This window comes from Denticeps clupeoides, unplaced genomic scaffold, assembly GCF_900700375.1.
Source record: "Denticeps clupeoides unplaced genomic scaffold, fDenClu1.1, whole genome shotgun sequence".
NCBI lineage: Eukaryota > Metazoa > Chordata > Actinopteri > Clupeiformes > Denticipitidae > Denticeps > Denticeps clupeoides.
The window spans coordinates 30,065-47,767 of NW_021629762.1; the positions used below are offsets into that span (position 1 = coordinate 30,065).

At 41.6% G+C, this 17,703-nt stretch overlaps 22 pseudogenes; all 22 read left to right on the plus strand.

The window, feature by feature from the left end:
• The first annotated feature begins 226 nt into the window (after nt 1-226).
• On the plus strand, nt 227-345 carry LOC114773637 (uncharacterized; annotated as a pseudogene).
• Nucleotides 346-882: 537 nt separating this feature from the next.
• LOC114773650 (uncharacterized) lies at nt 883-1,001 on the plus strand (annotated as a pseudogene).
• A 160-nt stretch (nt 1,002-1,161) lies between these two features.
• LOC114773638 (uncharacterized) lies at nt 1,162-1,280 on the plus strand (annotated as a pseudogene).
• A 540-nt stretch (nt 1,281-1,820) lies between these two features.
• Nucleotides 1,821-1,939, plus strand: LOC114773651 (uncharacterized; annotated as a pseudogene).
• A 160-nt stretch (nt 1,940-2,099) lies between these two features.
• On the plus strand, nt 2,100-2,218 carry LOC114773639 (uncharacterized; annotated as a pseudogene).
• A 537-nt stretch (nt 2,219-2,755) lies between these two features.
• LOC114773623 (uncharacterized) lies at nt 2,756-2,874 on the plus strand (annotated as a pseudogene).
• Nucleotides 2,875-3,034: 160 nt separating this feature from the next.
• On the plus strand, nt 3,035-3,153 carry LOC114773640 (uncharacterized; annotated as a pseudogene).
• Nucleotides 3,154-3,692: 539 nt separating this feature from the next.
• On the plus strand, nt 3,693-3,811 carry LOC114773635 (uncharacterized; annotated as a pseudogene).
• Nucleotides 3,812-4,529: 718 nt separating this feature from the next.
• On the plus strand, nt 4,530-4,648 carry LOC114773641 (uncharacterized; annotated as a pseudogene).
• A 503-nt stretch (nt 4,649-5,151) lies between these two features.
• LOC114773647 (uncharacterized) lies at nt 5,152-5,270 on the plus strand (annotated as a pseudogene).
• Nucleotides 5,271-5,430: 160 nt separating this feature from the next.
• LOC114773643 (uncharacterized) lies at nt 5,431-5,549 on the plus strand (annotated as a pseudogene).
• A 538-nt stretch (nt 5,550-6,087) lies between these two features.
• LOC114773652 (uncharacterized) lies at nt 6,088-6,206 on the plus strand (annotated as a pseudogene).
• Nucleotides 6,207-6,646: 440 nt separating this feature from the next.
• LOC114773644 (uncharacterized) lies at nt 6,647-6,765 on the plus strand (annotated as a pseudogene).
• A 538-nt stretch (nt 6,766-7,303) lies between these two features.
• On the plus strand, nt 7,304-7,422 carry LOC114773653 (uncharacterized; annotated as a pseudogene).
• Nucleotides 7,423-8,789: 1,367 nt separating this feature from the next.
• LOC114773645 (uncharacterized) lies at nt 8,790-8,908 on the plus strand (annotated as a pseudogene).
• Nucleotides 8,909-9,720: 812 nt separating this feature from the next.
• LOC114773630 (uncharacterized) lies at nt 9,721-9,839 on the plus strand (annotated as a pseudogene).
• Nucleotides 9,840-11,204: 1,365 nt separating this feature from the next.
• LOC114773631 (uncharacterized) lies at nt 11,205-11,323 on the plus strand (annotated as a pseudogene).
• A 4,494-nt stretch (nt 11,324-15,817) lies between these two features.
• Nucleotides 15,818-15,936, plus strand: LOC114773632 (uncharacterized; annotated as a pseudogene).
• A 439-nt stretch (nt 15,937-16,375) lies between these two features.
• Nucleotides 16,376-16,494, plus strand: LOC114773624 (uncharacterized; annotated as a pseudogene).
• Nucleotides 16,495-16,656: 162 nt separating this feature from the next.
• LOC114773646 (uncharacterized) lies at nt 16,657-16,775 on the plus strand (annotated as a pseudogene).
• A 527-nt stretch (nt 16,776-17,302) lies between these two features.
• Nucleotides 17,303-17,421, plus strand: LOC114773625 (uncharacterized; annotated as a pseudogene).
• Nucleotides 17,422-17,582: 161 nt separating this feature from the next.
• On the plus strand, nt 17,583-17,701 carry LOC114773627 (uncharacterized; annotated as a pseudogene).
• Nucleotides 17,702-17,703: the final 2 nt, after the last annotated feature.

The following is a 17,703-nucleotide window of genomic DNA, read 5'->3' on the forward strand; positions in this document are numbered from 1 at the left end:
ACAGGGAGTCGGCAATAGGGCCTGCTCCATCCGCTCCATTCATCGACCCAGTATTGCATTGCCTCTAGAAGGTGTGCACTTTATTTGTTGTATTGCAAATAAAAGCTTACCACTCCAACTTTTTGCCTTTTCTCCATCATAATTTGACAGTAAAGCGGGAGTTTACACTCTTTGATATGTGTTCAAGCCCCTTTGGTTTAAAGTTCAAGATTTTCAAGCAGAGTTTGCTTACGGACATACCAGCTGAAGATTGCCCAATCTTGTCTGATCTCAGAAGCTAAGAAGGCTTGGGCCTGGTTAGTACTTGGATGGGAGACTATGTGGGAATGCCATGTGCTGTAAGCTTTAACTATTGTAAAACTTTTAAAATGAAAGTATTTACATTACTTTGTTAACTTTTTTTAAAGTAAGTTAAGGGGTATTTTCTTTCTTTGATATGTTTTCCCGCCTTTTTTCTTTTTTTTTTTTTTTTTTTTTTTAACTTCCCTTCAGGTTTCTTTGTCTGTGTGTGCTCTACAACGATCATTCACAGGCTTGGCTATGGAGTGGGGTGGAGCTGAATCGATTAGGTGGGGTTTTCCAGCCCTCGGCCTTAAGGTGCTACGCACCCTGATGTCAGTTTAATATCTGATACGTCATATTAAGCGGATTTTTAGAACAGGGAGTCGGCAATAGGGCCTGCTCCATCCGCTCCATTCATCGACCCAGTATTGCATTGCCTCTAGAAGGTGTGCACTTTATTTGTTGTATTGCAAATAAAAGCTTACCACTCCAACTTTTTGCCTTTTCTCCATCATAATTTGACAGTAAAGCGGAGTTTACACTCTTTGATATGTGTTCAAGCCCGTTTGGTTTAAAGTTCAAGATTTTCAAGCAGAGTTTGTGTACGGACAAACCAGCTGAAGAATGCCCAATCTTGTCTGATCTCAGAAGCTAAGAAGGCTTGGGCCTGGTTGGTACTTGGATGGGAGACTACCTGGGAATACCAGGTGCTGTAAGCTTTAACTATTGAAAAACTTTTAAAATGAAAGTATTTACATGGCTTTGTTAGCTTTTTTTGCCTTTTCTCCATCATAATTTGACAGTAAAGCGGGAGTTTTCACTCTTTGATATGTGTTCAAGCCCCTTTGGTTTAAAGTTCAAGATTTTCAAGCAGAGTTTGCTTACGGACATACCAGCTGAAGATTGCCCAATCTTGTCTGATCTCAGAAGCTAAGAAGGCTTGGGCCTGGTTAGTACTTGGATGGGAGACTATGTGGGAATGCCATGTGCTGTAAGCTTTAACTATTGTAAAACTTTTAAAATGAAAGTATTTACATTACTTTGTTAACTTTTTTTAAAGTAAGTTAAGGGGTATTTTCTTTCTTTGATATGTTTTCCCGCCTTTTTTCTTTTTTTTTTTTTTTTTTTTTTTTTTAACCTCCCTTCAGGTTTCTTTGTCTGTGTGTGCTCTACAACGATCATTCACAGGCTTGGCTATGGAGTGGGGTGGAGCTGAATCGATTAGGTGGGGTTTTCCAGCCCTCGGCCTTAAGGTGCTACGCACCCTGATGTCAGTTTAATATCTGATACGTCATATTAAGCGGATTTTTAGAACAGGGAGTCGGCAATAGGGCCTGCTCCATCCGCTCCATTCATCGACCCAGTATTGCATTGCCTCTAGAAGGTGTGCACTTTATTTGTTGTATTGCAAATAAAAGCTTACCACTCCAACTTTTTGCCTTTTCTCCATCATAATTTGACAGTAAAGCGGAGTTTACACTCTTTGATATGTGTTCAAGCCTGTTTGGTTTAAAGTTCAAGATTTTCAAGCAGAGTTTGTGTACGGACAAACCAGCTGAAGAATGCCCAATCTTGTCTGATCTCAGAAGCTAAGAAGGCTTGGGCCTGGTTGGTACTTGGATGGGAGACTACCTGGGAATACCAGGTGCTGTAAGCTTTAACTATTGAAAAACTTTTAAAATGAAAGTATTTACATGGCTTTGTTAGCTTTTTTTGCCTTTTCTCCATCATAATTTGACAGTAAAGCGGGAGTTTTCACTCTTTGATATGTGTTCAAGCCCCTTTGGTTTAAAGTTCAAGATTTTCAAGCAGAGTTTGCTTACGGACATACCAGCTGAAGATTGCCCAATCTTGTCTGATCTCAGAAGCTAAGAAGGCTTGGGCCTGGTTAGTACTTGGATGGGAGACTATGTGGGAATGCCATGTGCTGTAAGCTTTAACTATTGTAAAACTTTTAAAATGAAAGTATTTACATTACTTTGTTAACTTTTTTTAAAGTAAGTTAAGGGGTATTTTCTTTCTTTGATATGTTTTCCCGCCTTTTTTCTTTTTTTTTTTTTTTTTTTTTTTAACTTCCCTTCAGGTTTCTTTGTCTGTGTGTGCTCTACAACGATCATTCACAGGCTTGGCTATGGAGTGGGGTGGAGCTGAATCGATTAGGTGGGGTTTTCCAGCCCTCGGCCTTAAGGTGCTACGCACCCTGATGTCAGTTTAATATCTGATACGTCATATTAAGCGGATTTTTAGAACAGGGAGTCGGCAATAGGGCCTGCTCCATCCGCTCCATTCATCGACCCAGTATTGCATTGCCTCTAGAAGGTGTGCACTTTATTTGTTGTATTGCAAATAAAAGCTTACCACTCCAACTTTTTGCCTTTTCTCCATCATAATTTGACAGTAAAGCGGAGTTTACACTCTTTGATATGTGTTCAAGCTCGTTTGGTTTAAAGTTCAAGATTTTCAAGCAGAGTTTGTGTACGGACAAACCAGCTGAAGAATGCCCAATCTTGTCTGATCTCAGAAGCTAAGAAGGCTTGGGCCTGGTTAGTACTTGGATGGGAGACTACCTGGGAATACCAGGTGCTGTAAGCTTTAACTATTGAAAAACTTTTAAAATGAAAGTATTTACATGGCTTTGTTAGCTTTTTTTGCCTTTTCTCCATCATAATTTGACAGTAAAGCGGGAGTTTTCACTCTTTGATATGTGTTCAAGCCCCTTTGGTTTAAAGTTCAAGATTTTCAAGCAGAGTTTGCTTACGGACATACCAGCTGAAGATTGCCCAATCTTGTCTGATCTCAGAAGCTAAGAAGGCTTGGGCCTGGTTAGTACTTGGATGGGAGACTATGTGGGAATGCCATGTGCTGTAAGCTTTAACTATTGTAAAACTTTTAAAATGAAAGTATTTACATTACTTTGTTAACTTTTTTTAAAAGTAAGTTAAGGGGTATTTTCTTTCTTTGATATGTTTTCCCGCCTTTTTTCTTTTTTTTTTTTTTTTTTTTTTTTTAACCTCCCTTCAGGTTTCTTTGTCTGTGTGTGCTCTACAACGATCATTCACAGGCTTGGCTATGGAGTGGGGTGGAGCTGAATCGATTAGGTGGGGTTTTCCAGCCCTCGGCCTTAAGGTGCTACGCACCCTGATGTCAGTTTAATATCTGATACGTCATATTAAGCGGATTTTTAGAACAGGGAGTCGGCAATAGGGCCTGCTCCATCCGCTCCATTCATCGACCCAGTATTGCATTGCCTCTAGAAGGTGTGCACTTTATTTGTTGTATTGCAAATAAAAGCTTACCACTCCAACTTTTTGCCTTTTCTCCATCATAATTTGACAGTAAAGCGGAGTTTACACTCTTTGATATGTGTTCAAGCCGTTTGGTTTAAAGTTCAAGATTTTCAAGCAGAGTTTGTGTACGGACAAACCAGCTGAAGAATGCCCAATCTTGTCTGATCTCAGAAGCTAAGAAGGCTTGGGCCTGGTTAGTACTTGGATGGGAGACTACCTGGGAATACCAGGTGCTGTAAGCTTTAACTATTGAAAAACTTTTAAAATGAAAGTATTTACATGGCTTTGTTAGCTTTTTTTACCTTTTCTCCATCATAATTTGACAGTAAAGCTGGAGTTTTCACTCTTTGATATGTGTTCAAGCCCCTTTGGTTTAAAGTTCAAGATTTTCAAGCAGAGTTTGTGTACGGACAAACCAGCTGAAGAATGCCCAATCTTGTCTGATCTCAGAAGCTAAGAAGGCTTGGGCCTGGTTAGTACTTGGATGGGAGACTACCTGGGACTTCCAGGTGCTGTAAGCTTTAATTATTGAAAAACTTTTAAAATGAAAGTATTTACATGGCTTTGTTAGCTTTTTTTACCTTTTCTCCATCATAATTTGACAGTAAAGCGGGAGTTTACACTCTTTGATATGTGTTCAAGCCCCTTTGGCTTAAAGTTCAAGATTTTCAAGCAGAGTTTGTGTATGGAGAAACCAGCTGAAGAATGCCCAATCTTGTCTGATCTCAGAAGCTAAGAAGGCTTGGGCCTGGTTGGTACTTGGATGGGAGACTACCTGGGAATACCAGGTGCTGTAAGCTTTAACTATTGAAAAACTTTTAAAATGAAAGTATTTACATGGCTTTGTTAGCTTTTTTTGCCTTTTCTCCATCATAATTTGACAGTAAAGCGGGAGTTTTCACTCTTTGATATGTGTTCAAGCCCCTTTGGTTTAAAGTTCAAGATTTTCAAGCAGAGTTTGCTTACGGACATACCAGCTGAAGATTGCCCAATCTTGTCTGATCTCAGAAGCTAAGAAGGCTTGGGCCTGGTTAGTACTTGGATGGGAGACTATGTGGGAATGCCATGTGCTGTAAGCTTTAACTATTGTAAAACTTTTAAAATGAAAGTATTTACATTACTTTGTTAACTTTTTTAAAAGTAAGTTAAGGGGTATTTTCTTTCTTTGATATGTTTTCCCGCCTTTTTTCTTTTTTTTTTTTTTTTTTTTTTTTAACCTCCCTTCAGGTTTCTTTGTCTGTGTGTGCTCTACAACGCTGAATCGATTAGGTGGGGTTTTCCAGCCCTCGGCCTTAAGGTGCTACGCACCCTGATGTCAGTTTAATATCTGATACGTCATATTAAGCGGATTTTTAGAACAGGGAGTCGGCAATAGGGCCTGCTCCATCCGCTCCATTCATCGACCCAGTATTGCATTGCCTCTAGAAGGTGTGCACTTTATTTGTTGTATTGCAAATAAAAGCTTACCACTCCAACTTTTTGCCTTTTCTCCATCATAATTTGACAGTAAAGCGGAGTTTACACTCTTTGATATGTGTTCAAGCCCGTTTGGTTTAAAGTTCAAGATTTTCAAGCAGAGTTTGTGTACGGACAAACCAGCTGAAGAATGCCCAATCTTGTCTGATCTCAGAAGCTAAGAAGGCTTGGGCCTGGTTAGTACTTGGATGGGAGACTACCTGGGAATACCAGGTGCTGTAAGCTTTAACTATTGAAAAACTTTTAAAATGAAAGTATTTACATGGCTTTGTTAGCTTTTTTTGCCTTTTCTCCATCATAATTTGACAGTAAAGCGGGAGTTTTCACTCTTTGATATGTGTTCAAGCCCCTTTGGTTTAAAGTTCAAGATTTTCAAGCAGAGTTTGCTTACGGACATACCAGCTGAAGATTGCCCAATCTTGTCTGATCTCAGAAGCTAAGAAGGCTTGGGCCTGGTTAGTACTTGGATGGGAGACTATGTGGGAATGCCATGTGCTGTAAGCTTTAACTATTGTAAAACTTTTAAAATGAAAGTATTTACATTACTTTGTTAACTTTTTTTAAAGTAAGTTAAGGGGTATTTTCTTTCTTTGATATGTTTTCCCGCCTTTTTTCTTTTTTTTTTTTTTTTTTTTTTTTAACCTCCCTTCAGGTTTCTTTGTCTGTGTGTGCTCTACAACGATCATTCACAGGCTTGGCTATGGAGTGGGGTGGAGCTGAATCGATTAGGTGGGGTTTTCCAGCCCTCGGCCTTAAGGTGCTACGCACCCTGATGTCAGTTTAATATCTGATACGTCATATTAAGCGGATTTTTAGAACAGGGAGTCGGCAATAGGGCCTGCTCCATCCGCTCCATTCATCGACCCAGTATTGCATTGCCTCTAGAAGGTGTGCACTTTATTTGTTGTATTGCAAATAAAAGCTTACCACTCCAACTTTTTGCCTTTTCTCCATCATAATTTGACAGTAAAGCGGAGTTTACACTCTTTGATATGTGTTCAAGCCCGTTTGGTTTAAAGTTCAAGATTTTCAAGCAGAGTTTGTGTACGGACAAACCAGCTGAAGAATGCCCAATCTTGTCTGATCTCAGAAGCTAAGAAGGCTTGGGCCTGGTTAGTACTTGGATGGGAGACTACCTGGGAATACCAGGTGCTGTAAGCTTTAACTATTGAAAAACTTTTAAAATGAAAGTATTTACATGGCTTTGTTAGCTTTTTTTACCTTTTCTCCATCATAATTTGACAGTAAAGCTGGAGTTTTCACTCTTTGATATGTGTTCAAGCCCCTTTGGTTTAAAGATTCAAGATTTTCAAGCAGAGTTTGTGTACGGACAAACCAGCTGAAGAATGCCCAATCTTGTCTGATCTCAGAAGCTAAGAAGGCTTGGGCCTGGTTAGTACTTGGATGGGAGACTACCTGGGACTTCCAGGTGCTGTAAGCTTTAATTATTGAAAAACTTTTAAAATGAAAGTATTTACATGGCTTTGTTAGCTTTTTTTACCTTTTCTCCATCATAATTTGACAGTAAAGCGGGAGTTTACACTCTTTGATATGTGTTCAAGCCCCTTTGGCTTAAAGTTCAAGATTTTCAAGCAGAGTTTGCTTACGGACATACCAGCTGAAGATTGCCCAATCTTGTCTGATCTCAGAAGCTAAGAAGGCTTGGGCCTGGTTAGTACTTGGATGGGAGACTATGTGGGAATGCCATGTGCTGTAAGCTTTAACTATTGTAAAACTTTTAAAATGAAAGTATTTACATTACTTTGTTAACTTTTTTTAAAGTAAGTTAAGGGGTATTTTCTTTCTTTGATATGTTTTCCCGCCTTTTTTCTTTTTTTTTTTTTTTTTTTTTTTTAACCTCCCTTCAGGTTTCTTTGTCTGTGTGTGCTCTACAACGATCATTCACAGGCTTGGCTATGGAGTGGGGTGGAGCTGAATCGATTAGGTGGGGTTTTCCAGCCCTCGGCCTTAAGGTGCTACGCACCCTGATGTCAGTTTAATATCTGATACGTCATATTAAGCGGATTTTTAGAACAGGGAGTCGGCAATAGGGCCTGCTCCATCCGCTCCATTCATCGACCCAGTATTGCATTGCCTCTAGAAGGTGTGCACTTTATTTGTTGTATTGCAAAAAAAAGCTTACCACTCCAACTTTTTGCCTTTTCTCCATCATAATTTGACAGTAAAGCGGAGTTTACACTCTTTGATATGTGTTCAAGCCCGTTTGGTTTAAAGTTCAAGATTTTCAAGCAGAGTTTGTGTACGGACAAACCAGCTGAAGAATGCCCAATCTTGTCTGATCTCAGAAGCTAAGAAGGCTTGGGCCTGGTTAGTACTTGGATGGGAGACTACCTGGGAATACCAGGTGCTGTAAGCTTTGACTATTGAAAAACTTTTAAAATGAAAGTATTTACATGGCTTTGTTAGCTTTTTTTGACTTTTCTCCATCATAATTTGACAGTAAAGCGGGAGCTTTCACTCTTTGATATGTGTTCAAGCCCCTTTGTTTAAAGTTCAAGATTTTCAAGCAGAGTTTGCTTACGGACATACCAGCTGAAGATTGCCCAATCTTGTCTGATCTCAGAAGCTAAGAAGGCTTGGGCCTGGCTTAGTACTTGGATGGGAGACTATGTGGGAATGCCATGTGCTGTAAGCTTTAACTATTGTAAAACTTTTAAAATGAAAGTATTTACATTACTTTGTTAACTTTTTTTAAAGTAAGTTAAGGGGTATTTTCTTTCTTTGATATGTTTTCCCGCATTTTTTCTTTTTTTTTTTTTTTAACCTCCCTTCAGGTTTCTTTGTCTGTGTGTGCTCTACAACGATCATTCACAGGCTTGGCTATGGAGTGGGGTGGAGCTGAATCGATTAGGTGGGGTTTTCCATCCCTCGGCCTTAAGGTGCTACGCACCCTGATGTCAGTTTAATATCTGATACGTCATATTAAGCGGATTTTTAGAACAGGGAGTCGGCAATAGGGCCTGCTCCATCCGCTCCATTCATCGACCCAGTATTGCATTGCCTCTAGAAGGTGTGCACTTTATTTGTTGTATTGCAAATAAAAGCTTACCACTCCAACTTTTTGCCTTTTCTCCATCATAATTTGACAGTAAAGCGGAGTTTACACTCTTTGATATGTGTTCAAGCCCCTTTGGTTTAAAGTTCAAGATTTTCAAGCAGAGTTTGTGTACGGACAAACCAGCTTGAAGAATGCCCAATCTTGTCTGATCTCAGAAGCTAAGAAGGCTTGGGCCTGGTTAGTACTTGGATGGGAGACTACCTGGGACTTCCAGGTGCTGTAAGCTTTAACTATTGAAAAACTTTTAAAATGAAAGTATTTACATGGCTTTGTTAGCTTTTTTTACCTTTTCTCCATCATAATTTGACAGTAAAGCGGGAGTTTACACTCTTTGATATGTGTTCAAGCCCCTTTGGCTTAAAGTTCAAGATTTTCAAGCAGAGTTTGTGTATGGAGAAACCAGCTGAAGAATGCCCAATCTTGTCTGATCTCAGAAGCTAAGAAGGCTTGGGCCTGGTTGGTACTTGGATGGGAGACTACCTGGGAATACCAGGTGCTGTAAGCTTTAACTATTGAAAAACTTTTAAAATGAAAGTATTTACATGGCTTTGTTAGCTTTTTTTGCCTTTTCTCCATCATAATTTGACAGTTAAGCGGGAGTTTTCACTCTTTGATATGTGTTCAAGCCCCTTTGGTTTAAAGTTCAAGATTTTCAAGCAGAGTTTGCTTACGGACATACCAGCTGAAGATTGCCCAATCTTGTCTGATCTCAGAAGCTAAGAAGGCTTGGGCCTGGTTAGTACTTGGATGGGAGACTATGTGGGAATGCCATGTGCTGTAAGCTTTAACTATTGTAAAACTTTTAAAATGAAAGTATTTACATTACTTTGTTAACTTTTTTTAAAGTAAGTTAAGGGGTATTTTCTTTCTTTGATATGTTTTCCCGCATTTTTCTTTTTTTTTTTTTTTTTTAACCTCCCTTCAGGTTTCTTTGTCTGTGTGTGCTCTACAACGATCAGTCACAGGCTTGGCTATGGAGTGGGGTGGAGCTGAATCGATTAGGTGGGGTTTTCCAGCCCTCGGCCTTAAGGTGCTACGCACCCTGATGTCAGTTTAATATCTGATACGTCATATTAAGCGGATTTTTAGAACAGGGAGTCGGCAATAGGGCCTGCTCCATCCGCTCCATTCATCGACCCAGTATTGCATTGCCTCTAGAAGGTGTGCACTTTATTTGTTGTATTGCAAATAAAAGCTTACCACTTCAACTTTTTGCCTTTTCTCCATCATAATTTGACAGTAAAGCGGAGTTTACACTCTTTGATATGTGTTCAAGCCCGTTTGGTTTAAAGTTCAAGATTTTCAAGCCGACTTTGTGTACGGACAAACCAGCTGAAGAATGCCCAATCTTGTCTGATCTCAGAAGCTAAGAAGGCTTGGGCCTGGTTAGTAACTTGGATGGGAGACTACCTGGGAATACCAGGTGCTGTAAGCTTTAACTATTGAAAAACTTTTAAAAATGAAAGTATTTACATGGCTTTGTTAGCTTTTTTTACCTTTTCTCCATCATAATTTGACAGTAAAGCGGGAGTTTACACTCTTTGATATGTGTTCAAGCCCCTTTGGCTTAAAGTTCAAGATTTTCAAGCAGAGTTTGTGTATGGACAAACCAGCTGAAGAATGCCCAATCTTGTCTGATCTCAGAAGCTAAGAAGGCTTGGGCCTGGTTAGTACTTGGATGGGAGACTACCTGGGAATACCAGGTGCTGTAAGCTTTAACTATTGAAAAACTTTTAAAATGAAAGTATTTACATGGCTTTGTTAGCTTTTTTTGCCTTTTCTCCATCATAATTTGACAGTAAAGCGGGAGTTTTCACTCTTTGATATGTGTTCAAGCCCGTTTGGTTTAAAGTTCAAGATTTTCAAGCAGAGTTTGTGTACGGACAAACCAGCTGAAGAATGCCCAATCTTGTCTGATCTCAGAAGCTAAGAAGCCTTGGGCCTGGTTAGTACTTGGATGGGAGACTACCTGGGAATACCAGGTGCTGTAAGTTTTAACTATTGAAAAACTTTTAAAAATGAAAGTATTTACATGGCTTTGTTAGCTTTTTTTACTTTTTCTCCATCATAATTTGACAGTAAAGCGGGAGTTTACACTCTTTGATATTTGTTCAAGCCCCTTTGGCTTAAAGTTCAAGATTTTCAAGCAGAGTTTGCTTACGGACATACCAGCTGAAGATTGCCCAATCTTGTCTGATCTCAGAAGCTAAGAAGGCTTGGGCCTGGTTAGTACTTCGATGGGAGACTATGTGGGAATGCCATGTGCTGTAAGCTTTAACTATTGTAAAACTTTTAAAATGAAAGTATTTACATTACTTTGTTAACTTTTTTTTTAAGTAAGTTAAGGGGTATTTTCTTTTTTTGATATGTTTTCCCGCCTTTTTTTTTTTTTTTTTTAACCTCCCTTCAGGTTTCTTTGTCTGTGTGTGCTCTACAACGATCAGTCACAGGCTTGGCTATGGAGTGGGGTGGAGCTGAATCGATTAGGTGGGGTTTTCCAGCCCTCGGCCTTAAGGTGCTACGCACCCTGATGTCAGTTTAATATCTGATACGTCATATTAAGCGGATTTTTAGAACAGGGAGTCGGCAATAGGGCCTGCTCCATCCGCTCCATTCATCGACCCAGTATTGCATTGCCTCTAGAAGATGTGCACTTTATTTGTTGTATTGCAAATAAAAGCTTACCACTTCAACTTTTTGCCTTTTCTCCATCATAATTTGACAGTAAAGCGGAGTTTTCACTCTTTGATATGTGTTCAAGCCCGTTTGGTTTAAAGTTCAAGATTTTCAAGCCGACTTTGTGTACGGACAAACCAGCTGAAGAATGCCCAATCTTGTCTGATCTCAGAAGCTAAGAAGGCTTGGGCCTGGTTAGAACTTGGATGGGAGACTACCTGGGAATACCAGGTGCTGTAAGCTTTAACTATTGAAAAACTTTTGAAAATGAAAGTATTTACATGGCTTTGTTAGCTTTTTTTACCTTTTCTCCATCATAATTTGACAGTAAAGCGGGAGTTTACACTCTTTGATATGTGTTCAAGCCCCTTTGGCTTAAAGTTCAAGATTTTCAAGCAGAGTTTGTGTATGGACAAACCAGCTGAAGAATGCCCAATCTTGTCTGATCTCAGAAGCTAAGAAGGCTTGGGCCTGGTTAGTACTTGGATGGGAGACTACCTGGGAATACCAGGTGCTGTAAGCTTTAACTATTGAAAAACTTTTAAAATGAAAGTATTTACATGGCTTTGTTAGCTTTTTTTGCCTTTTCTCCATCATAATTTGACAGTAAAGCGGGAGTTTTCACTCTTTGATATGTGTTCAAGCCCGTTTGGTTTAAAGTTCAAGAATTTCAAGCAGACTTTGTGTACGGACAAACCAGCTGAAGAATGCCCAATCTTGTCTGATCTCAGAAGCTAAGAAGCCTTGGGCCTGGTTAGTACTTGGATGGGAGACTACCTGGGAATACCAGGTGCTGTAAGTTTTAACTATTGAAAAACTTTTAAAAATGAAAGTATTTACATGGCTTTGTTAGCTTTTTTTACTTTTTCTCCATCATAATTTGACAGTAAAGCGGGAGTTTACACTCTTTGATATTTGTTCAAGCCCCTTTGGCTTAAAGTTCAAGATTTTCAAGCAGAGTTTGCTTACGGACATACCAGCTGAAGATTGCCCAATCTTGTCTGATCTCAGAAGCTAAGAAGGCTTGGGCCTGGTTAGTACTTCGATGGGAGACTATGTGGGAATGCCATGTGCTGTAAGCTTTAACTATTGTAAAACTTTTAAAATGAAAGTATTTACATTACTTTGTTAACTTTTTTTTTAAGTAAGTTAAGGGGTATTTTCTTTTTTTGATATGTTTTCCCGCCTTTTTTCTTTTTTTTCAACTTCTCTTCAGGTTTCTTTGTCTGTGTGTGCTCTACAACGATCATTCACAGGCTTGGCTATGGAGTGGGGTGGAGCTGAATCGATTAGATGGGCTTTTCCAGCCCTCGGCCTTAAGGTGCTACGCACCCTGATGTCAATTTAATATCTGATACGTCATATTAAGCGGATTTTTAGAACAGGGAGTCGGCAATAGGGCCTGCTCCATCCGCTCCATTCATCGACCCAGTATTGCATTGCCTCTAGAAGGTGTGCACTTTAGTCAAGTCAAGTCAACTTTGTTGTCAATTCTGCCACATGTACAGGACATGCAGAGAATTGAAATTACGTTACTCTCTGACCCATAAAAGTAACATTAAATACAAAAACAGTAACAGTAACGAATACAGAGTATAAATACAATTTAAAAAGAAAGGCACAATATACAATTTTAAAAACACCATATACAAATAAGGGCACATGGTGGAGAGTGCAACATCAGGAGAGTGCAAAAACCAATAGTGCAACAGAGTTTTAAGTTTAAAGTGACGAAGTGAAAGTGAGGTAGATGGCAGATCAGAGCTGCACAGAGTGACTGGTGCATGGTCAGTTTGTGTGATTTAGAGTTCAGAAAGTTTGTGGAGCAGAAGAGGGGAGTGAGGGGAGTGGGGGCAGAGCCGGGAGGGAGTTGAGTTTCCTGACCGCCTGATGGGTGAAGCTGTCCTTCAGTCTGCTGGTCCTGGCCTGGAGACTCCGCAGTCTCCTCCCTGATGGCAGCAGGCTGAAGAAGGTTTGCATTGGGTGGGTGGGATCAGCTGCTATGCCGAGGGCTTTCTTGGTGAGGCGTGTACTGTAGATGTCTTGGAGGGAGGGGAGAGGGACACCGATGATTCTCTCAGCTGCTCTGACTATGCGTTGGAGAGTTTTTTGGCAGGACGCATTGCAGGCTCCAAACCACACAGTGATGCAGCTAGACAGGATGCTCTCGATGGTTCCTCGGTAGAATGTGTGCATGATGGGGGCTGGTGCTCTTGCTCTTCTAAGTTTGCGGAGGAAGTAAAGACGCTGCTGTGCTTTCTTGGCCAATGCAGTGGTGTTTTTTGTCTAGGAGAGATCCTCGGTAATGTGCACACCCAGGAACTTGGTGCTGCTCACTCTCTCCACAGATGCACCGTTGATGGTCAGAGGCGCATGCTGAGTGTTTCCTCTCCTGAAGTCAACAACAATCTCTTTCGTCTTCTCCACATTCAGGGAGAGATTGTTGTCTCCGCACCACTTGGCCAGGCGGCTCACCTCGCTTCTGTAGTTAGACTCATCCCTGTTATTGATGAGTCCCACCACAGTCGTGTCATCCGCAAACTTGATGAAGAGGTTGGAGCAGTGTGACGGAGTGCAGTCGTGGGTCAGCAGAGTAAAGAGAAGGGGGCTCAGCACACATCCCTGAGGAGCCCCCGTGTTAAGGACGATGGTGCTGGATGTGCTACTGCCAACCCGTACTGCTTGTGGTCTTCCTGTGAGGAAGTCCAACAGTCAGTTACACAGTGAGGTGTTGAGCCCCAGCTGGATCAGTTTTTGTGTGAGCTGTTGTGGGATTATTGTGTTAAATGCTGAACTGAAGTCTATGAACAGCATTCGAACATATGAGTCTTTTTTGTCCAGATGAGTGAGTGCTGAGTGGAGTGCAGTGGAGATGGCATCATCGGTTGAGCGGTTGGGCCGATATGCAAACTGGAAGGGGTCCAGTGAGGGGGGGAGGGCAGACTTGATGTGCTTCATGACTAGCCGTTCAAAGCACTTCATGAGGATGGGGGTAAGTGCAATTGGACGGTAGTCATTAAAGCAGGAAGGAGATGACTTTTTTGGCACCGGAATGATTGTTGTGTCTTTGAAGCAGGTGGGGACGACAGCCTGGGAGGGTGAGATGTTAAAGATGTCTGTGAAGACATCAGTGAGTTCCACTGCACAGTCCCTCAGTACACGACCAGGAATGTTGTCAGGGCCCGGAGCTTTGCGAGCGTTGATCCTGCTGAGGGATCTCCTCACACTGTCCGGGGACAGAGTCAACACCTGGTCACCAGGAGGGGGTGTGGTCTTCTGTGCTGTGGTGCTGTTTTTCCCTTCAAAGCGAGCGAAAAAGGTGTTCAGCTCGTTCAGCAGGGAGATGGTGCTATCACAGGTCTGTGGAGGGGGCTTGTAATCCGTGATGGTTTGTATGCCCCGCCACAGGCTCCGTGTGTCTCTGCTGTCTTTGAAGCGACTAGATATTCCTCTGGAGTACTGTCTCTTTGCCTCTCTGATGCCACGGGAAAGGTTGGTCCTGGCTGTCTTCAGGCTCGCCTCGTCTCCAACTCTGAAGGCAGCGTTCCGAGCTTTCAGCAGTCTGTAGACCTCCCCTGTCATCCATGGCTTTTGGTTGGCACGGACAGTGATGGTTTTGGTGACTGTTACATCCTCAGTGCATTTGTTAATGTAGGCTGTAACAGTCTCTGTGTACTCCTGGAGGTCAATGGTGTTGTTGTAAGTGGCAGCCTGTTTGAACATATTCCAGTCTGTGGTGTTAAAGCAGTCCTGTAACACCTCTGAAGACCCTTCTGGCCACACTTTTATCTGCTTACGAACTTTTATCTGTTGACTTTTACCAGCGGTCTGTAAGAGGGCATTAGCATGACAGAGATGTGATCAGAGGCGCCGAGGTGGGGGAGGGGAAAAGCTTTGTAGGCTCCTCTCTGGGTGGTGTAAACAAGGTCCAGTGTGTTATTTCCCCGTGTTGGAAAGTCAATGTGTTGCTGTATTTTTGGAAACACGCTCTTTAAGTCTGCATGATTGAAATCCCCCGCCACAATGAGAAAAGCATCAGGGTGGGCTGTTTGCTGCTCACTGATGTGCTGGTATAGTTCATGTAGTGCCTCGCTCCTGTTGTTGTTGGAGGTGGGAGGGATGTACACCGCACACAGCAGTACAGCTGTATATTCCCTCGGTAGGTAGAACGGTCGGCACTTAATAACCATAACTTCCAGCACTGGTGAGCAGTATTTACAGACTACAACAGCATCGCGGCACCAAGCGTCACTGGTATAAACACAAAGTCCGCCACCGCGGGTCTTACCCCCCGTGACAACGACCCTGTCGGCACGATAGCATGTCAGCTGGTCGAGCTGAATGGCGCGGTCCGGGACACTGTCGCTGAGCCATGTTTCCGTGAACACAAAAACACAACAGTCCTTTACGTTCCTTTGGGATGAACGTAGTAGTCGGATGTAGTCCAGTTTGTTTTCCAATGAGCGAACGTTGGCCAGAACGATGGAAGGGATAGCAGGTTTGTGTGGGCTAGCCGCTAGCCTAGCTCGGATACCTCCGCGCTTACCCCTCTTCTGCTTCCTCTCACACCGCTTGAGGCGCCTCCATTGTGGGCGAGGTGCAGGAGTGGGGGTCGGTGATTGAGTAGGCCTCCGGAGCAGACCCAGTCCATTCAGCTCTTCAATGTCCACAGAGTTCAACTTAAAAACTTTGTTTCTTCCGACGTCGAGCAAAAATGTTCGGCTATATGAACGCTTGAGGGCAGATAAACGCGACGAAGACGTACAAAAACACTGCGACTTACAGGATGAAAAACACGAAAACGCTGTTTGGTCGGGAGAGAGAGAAGCCGCTGCGTGTGCACGCGCCGCCATCTTGGATTCATTATTGAATTCATTTGTTGTATTGCAAATAAAAGCTTACCACTCCAACTTTTTGCCTTTTCTCCATCATAATTTGACAGTAAAGCGGAGTTTTCACTCTTTGATATGTGTTCAAGCCCGTTTGGTTTAAAGTTCAAGATTTTCAAGCAGACTTTGTGTATGGACAAACCAGCTGAAGAATGCCCAATCTTGTCTGATCTCAGAAGCTAAGAAGGCTTGGGCCTGGTTAGTACTTGGATGGGAGACTACCTGGGAATACCAGGTGCTGTAAGCTTTAACTATTGAAAAACTTTTAAAAATGAAAGTGTTTACATGGCTTTGTTAGCTTTTTTTACCTTTTCTCCATCATAATTTGACAGTAAAGCGGGAGTTTACACTCTTTGATATGTGTTCAAGCCTCTTTGGCTTAAAGTTCAAGATTTTCAAGCAGAGTTTGTGTATGGACAAACCAGCTGAAGAATGCCCAATCTTGTCTGATCTCCAAAGCTAAGATGGCTTGGGCCTGGTTAGTACTTGGATGGGAGACTACCTGGGAATACCAGGTGCTGTAAGCTTTAACTATTGAAAAACTTTTAAAATGAAAGTATTTACATGGCTTTGTTAGCTTTTTTTGCCTTTTCTCCATCATAATTTGACAGTAAAGCGGAGTTTTCACTCTTTGATATGTGTTCAAGCCCTTTTGATTTAAAGTTCAAGATTTTCAAGCAGACTTTGTGTACGGACAAACCAGCTGAAGAATGCCCAATCTTGTCTGATCTCAGAAGCTAAGAAGGCTTGGGCCTGGTTAGTACTTGGATGGGAGACTACCTGGGAATACCAGGTGCTGTAAGCTTTAACTATTGAAAAACTTTTAAAAATGAAAGTATTTACATGGCTTTGTTAGCTTTTTTTTACCTTTTCTCCATCATAATTTGACAGTAAAGCGGGAGTTTACACTCTTTGATATGTGTTCAAGCCTCTTTGGCTTAAAGTTCAAGATTTTCAAGCAGAGTTTGCTTACGGACATACCAGCTGAAGATTGCCCAATCTTGTCTGATCTCAGAAGCTAAGAAGGCTTGGGCCTGGTTAGTACTTGGATGGGAGACTATGTGGGAATGCCATGTGCTGTAAGCTTTAACTATTGTAAAACTTTTAAAATGAAAGTATTTACATTACTTTGTTAACTTTTTTTAAAGTAAGTTAAGGGGTATTTTCTTTCTTTGATATGTTTTCCCGCCTTTTTTCTTTTTTTTTTTTTTAACTTCTCTTCAGGTTTCTTTGTCTGTGTGTGCTCTACAACGATCATTCACAGGCTTGGCTATGGAGTGGGGTGGAGCTGAATCGATTAGGTGGTGTTTTCCAGCCCTCGGCCTTAAGGTGCTACGCACCCTGATGTCAGTTTAATATCTGATACGTCATATTAACGGATATTTAGAACAGGGAGTCGGCAATAGGGCCTGCTCCATCCGCTCCATTCATCGACCCAGTATTGCATTGTCTCTAGAAGGTGTGCACTTTATTTGTTGTATTGCAAATAAAAGCTTACCACTCCAACTTTTTGCCTTTTCTCCATCATAATTTGACAGTAAAGCGGAGATTTCACTCTTTGATAAGTGTTCAAGCCCGTTTGGTTTAAAGTTCAAGATTTTCAAGCAGAGTTTGTGTACGGACAAACCAGCTGAAGAATGCCCAATCTTGTCTGATCTCAGAAGCTAAGAAGGCTTGGGCCTGGTTAGTACTTGGATGGGAGACTACCTGGGAATACCAGGTGCTGTAAGCTTTAACTATTGAAAAACTTTTAAAAATGAAAGTATTTACATGGCTTTGTTAGCTTTTTTTACCTTTTCTCCATCATAATTTGACAGTAAAGCGGGAGTTTACACTCTTTGATATGTGTTCAAGCCTCTTTGGCTTAAAGTTCAAGATTTTCAAGCAGAGATTGTGTACGGACAAACCAGCTGAAGAATGCCCAATCTTGTCTGATCTCAGAAGCTAAGAAGGCTTGGGCCTGGTTAGTACTTGGATGGGAGACTACCTGGGAATACCAGGTGCTGTAAGCTTT